We start from the raw sequence: 5117 nt of genomic DNA, 5'->3' as shown, positions 1-5117 counted from the left end.
TGATGAAAGCCTATTCCAGAACTGGAATCGGTAAATAATTGTAGGTGGAATCTAAATGAAAAGATGGTACAAGTGTTATCATGACACGTGGGCTATAACACAATGGACCGTGTGACAAAGAAGAAAGGAGAGAAAGAAGAGGAAGAAAATGCAACTACCTGTAACATTACGTGATAGTCACTGGTAAGTATCACTTGACAATTCAAGTGAAAAAGGATTCCTTTATTAAAGGGTTCTCAGTCGCCTCAGGATCATGAAATACTAGGGTAAATGATATGAGAATGGGTAAGAAGCACCACTAAAGGAAATATGAGATGCAGGACATATATCTATAAACCCCTGAACTACATGATAGAAATAAAAAGAAGAAAAAAGAAAAAAAAGAAGAAAGAAGAAGAACACATAGAATGCGGAAAGAGAATGGGTACAACTACCTGAGTTACTGCAGGGAGGCCCCTGGTTGGTATTGTGAGGGTTAGTGGAATTCCTTCACTGAAGGGTTCTCAGTTGCCTCAGGTTCGTGAAAAATGCTATAGACAAATAATGCCCGGAGAAAAGGGGTTCATATACAGCGAATAATGGTAATACAAGGTACATGTGTCACATGTAATAGTATATATATATATATTGTACTAAGCTCTACACCAGAAATAGAAAGTAGTCCCTCTGCCTTCTGTCTAGGTGCCCTGAGTTATGTCCTGTAAACTGTCACAGCGACCCAGACACACATGTGTAGTAGGGGAATATCCCTGCTGAGATGCCAGTGCTAGAGCACACGTTTGCTGTGGAGTTGAACGCTATGTGAGCAGTTCTTACCTTCAATGAGCAGAAGTCTCTTTTTTCAGATTTCAATATCTCTGTGGGTATCTGGCAGAAATATGGAATACTCTTTACTGCTAAGACCCTGTACACCACTCCCACTAAAGGGGGCTTTACACGCTGCGACATCGCTAATGCGGAGTCGTTGGGGTCACGGAATTTGTGACGCACATCCGGCCGCATTAGCGATGTTGCTGCGTGTGACACCGATGAGCGATTTTGCATCGTTGCAAAAACGTGCAAAATCGCTCATCGGTGACATGGGTCTCCATTCTCGATTATCGTTACTGCAGCAGTAACGATGTAGTTCGTCGCTCCTGCGGCAGCACACATTGCTCCGTGTGACACCGCAGAAACGAGGAACCTCTCCTTACCTGCCTCAAAGCCGCTATGAGGAAGGAAGGAGGTGGGCGGGATGTTCCGGCCACTCATCTCCGCCCCTCCACTGCTATTGGGCGGTCGCTCAGTGACGTTGCTGTGACGCCGCACGAACCGCCCCCTTAGAAAGGAGGCGGTTCGCCGGTCACAGCGACGTCGCCGGGCAGGTAAGTATGTGTGACTGGTTCTGTTCGGTGTTGTGCAGCATGGGCAGCAATTTGCCCGTGTCGCGCAACAGATGGGGGCGGGTACCCACACTAGCGATATCAGGACCGATATCGCAGTGTGTAAAGTAGCCTTTAGTCACATGACCAAGACTGTATCTGTGTCCCTACAACACACTTGAGACAAATGTGTGTGTGAGCCTGCATTGTGGGGTATATATAATATATTATAGAGCTGGGAAGGATCATTCTAAGCAGTGAGCTGTTCCAGTATTTGTAGGAAAATACCCAGTAGAAGCCTCAAACACAGCACCAATACCTCCCATCAGTATCCCACCACAGTGCCATGTAACCCATGCCCTACACTCCCATCTACACCAATACTATACAGGCACAAACTAGTATATCTGACTAAAAACCCCCAAAATATGAAGAACGGCCTATAGTTGAGTGTGGATATAAAATCTATGTGAGCAGAGCTAGAATAGAAATCACTGATCGCATTGAAGTCATTCTGACCATAAATCACCATGATATCAAGGTGAGGAGTTGTGTGTTACTGCTGGGAGGAAAGGGTTAACAGTGGAATATTAAGGTGCATTTCTGTGTGCAGTGTTACTAGTCAATGTACAAATTGTCTCTCCAGTAAAGGAGACAAACTCTAGCACAGCGCCACCTATTGGAAGTAGCGATCCTAAAAGTCACAAGTGGATTTTCAACAATCCATTGCAATATGACTCAGGATATATAAGCCAGATCAGAATCCCAATTTGCAGACACGGTGTTTCGGGGTGCTTGCCCCTCGTCAGTGCAAAGTATGGGGGTGTCAATGTAGTCATTGTAACAATTCAGTATGAGCTGCTCTTGGTGCCGGGGGAGGGAGATGCTCTCCTGAGCAAGATAGATGGGGAATGAACATGATATCTATATAGTGTAAGGCAGGGGGTCTCAAACTCGGCTGGGTGTATGGGCCGCACAGAGGAAAAAAATAATGTGGGGGGCTGCATTCTTTGCAGGACAAAGTGACATTTTTATTGGTACCATATATATATTTTTTTTTCACACACCTTTGGATGACTGATTTTCAACATTTTTCACTTGTTTATTATAACAAATGTGCACATTCTTTGGTTAAATCTAAAAAAAAAAAATTGATGTTAAAAAAAAGTTATGCCTTATTTTGTTTTTTTTTACAGTTTATCCCTTTCTTTTAACTAATAGTGTTACAATTATGACGCTAGCGTTTTGTGAAGGGAATGCTTTGCCTACTTCCGTGACTATGGCCTTCCAGAACTGCTGCATTTTGGCTGACCTCTCCGCCTCGGGAATAAGAGACATAAAGTTCTCCTTGTAGCGTGGGTCTAACAGTGTTACCAACCAGTAATGATTGTCGGCCAAGATGTTCTTAACGCGAGGGTCACGAGACAGGCAGCTTACCATAAAGTCATCCATGTGCGCCAGACTCTTAACAGCCATCACTTCAATATCCAGACCAACACGATGACTGAACATGCTGTCCTCCTCCTTCTCCTCCTCCTCCTCCTCATCTACCCTGTCCTCTGGCCAGCCACGCTGAACTGAGCATATGACTGGTATGCATGTCATATCCTCAATTTGGTCGGAGAGTTGCTCCATGTCTTCATCTTCCTCCTCGTCATAGTCCTCCACTGCACGTTGTGATGAGACGAGGCTGGGCTGTGTGTTATCACCCACACCCACTACTGTTTCTTGCTCCAACTCATCGTGTTCCGCCTGCAATGCATCATGTTTGGTTTTGAGCAGAGACCGTTTTAGAAGGCAGAGAAGCGGTATGGTGACGCTAATAATGGCGTCATCGCCGCTCACCATCTTGGTGGAGTCCTCAAAGTTTTGGAGGATGGTACATAGGTCGGACATCCATCTCCACTCCTCAGGTGTTATGTGTGGAGTTTGACCCATTTCCCGATGGCTTAGGTGATGCAGGTACTCAACAACTGCCCTCTTCTGCTCACATATCCTGATCAACATGTGCAGAGTTGAATTCCAATGCGTGGGGACATCACACACCAGTCTGTGAGCCGGAAGATGCAAATGACGCTGAAAGCCGGCAAGGCCGGCTGAAGCAGTAGGTGACTTTCGAAAATGTGCAGACAGGCGGCGAACTTTTACCAGCAGATCAGACAGCTCTGGGTATGAGTTTAGAAACCGCTGAACCACGAGGTTGAGCACATGGGCCACGCATGGAACATGTGTCAGCTGGCCTCGCCTCAAAGCCGCCACCAGGTTCCGGCCATTGTCACACACAACCTTTCCTGGCTTTAGGTTCAGAGGTGTGAGCCAGTGATCTGCATGCTGTTTTAGAGCTGTCCACACCTCTTCTGCATTGTGGGGTTTGTCACCTATGCAGATTAGCTGCAGCACAGCCTGTTGCCGCTTCGCCGAGGCAGTGCTGCAGTGCTTCCAGCTTGGGACTGGTGTGGAGGGTAAAGTGGATGAGGATGCGCAGGAGGAGGAGGAGGCTGAAGAGCATGACATTCCGGAGCTGTAGAGTGTGGGTGAAACCCTGACTGAGGTAGGGCCTGCAAACCTTGGTGTGGGAAGGACTTGTTCCGTTCCTCGCTCAAACTGGGTCCCAGCTGGGCTGGGCTGGGTCCCTACCCGGCTGGGTAGGGCGTTGTGGGGGGTTTGTCTATCTCCGTTTGAGGTGAGTTTGTTTAAGTTAGCCTTTTCTTTGGCGTTTTTTGGAGCCCTGCGGGTTGGGGAGTTGGTATCGCCCAGTAAGGCGTTCCCCGGGGGCTTGGATTGGGGTGACATTATGTCAGTGGAAAACGGAGTTGAATTTTGGATTAGGAAATCGAAAACTGATCAGAGAGGTGTGGGTAGACTAGTCCGTTTGGGGATGGTTGTGGCATCTGATATGTGCCCGTTCAAGTGTCTCGGGAATTTTCAACAGATCCGTCCGAAGGTGGATGGCCCCTTATTACATATATCTTTTTATCGAGATACCAATTTGTGAGTGTTTTTAGGGCATGTTTGAAGTCGTTGGGGTTAGATCCGAAGTCTTTCGGATTGGGGCAGCGACGGAGGCCTCTATATGCGGCCTACCGGAGGAGACAGTTAAGCAGATTGGTAGGTGGAAGTCGCAGCGCTTTAAGTCGTATGTACGTCCCCAGGTGGTTGTTGGCAATTGAAGGGAAAAGGGGGGGGGTATTAGGGTATTAGGGTAGCAATGGGGGGGGTGAGAGTGTGTGTTTTTTGTCAATTTGGTTTGGTGAGGCAATAAAATGGTGTCGTCTGTACATTTTGTATTGCAGAAGCACCCCCCCTTCCTTCCCTGGTCTGGATCCTTGGCCACTCTTATGTGTATTGGGGAGCCCGACGAGCGGACGCGAGATGGAACTGGAGACAGCTAGGTTTTGAGAAGGACCTGGCTCTCGTGCGATGGCTCGGTGTTCGGGGGTTAGGGTGCAGGAGGTGCATAGATACGCCCGGTTGGACAGACCTCCTGACATCTTAGTGTTGCATGCCGGGGGGAATGATTTGGGTGGGCGTCCTTTTCGAATCTTGATAAAGGACATCAAACATGATTTGTTACGGTTATGGGCGTCGTTTCCAGGTCTAACGATAGTCTGGTCAGAGATAGTAGCGAGAAAGAGTTGGCAGAAAGCGCGGTCAGTTGACAGGTTGAACAAGGCGCGGGCGAAGGTTAATAGGGCGATCTCGAAGTTTGTTAGTCGGAACGGGGGTATAGCAATACGGCATGTTGAGTTGGAAAGG

This window comes from Anomaloglossus baeobatrachus, unplaced genomic scaffold (assembly GCF_048569485.1).
Source record: "Anomaloglossus baeobatrachus isolate aAnoBae1 unplaced genomic scaffold, aAnoBae1.hap1 Scaffold_271, whole genome shotgun sequence".
Classification (NCBI taxonomy): domain Eukaryota; kingdom Metazoa; phylum Chordata; class Amphibia; order Anura; family Aromobatidae; genus Anomaloglossus; species Anomaloglossus baeobatrachus.
Note: the sequence above shows the minus strand (reverse complement) of the source record.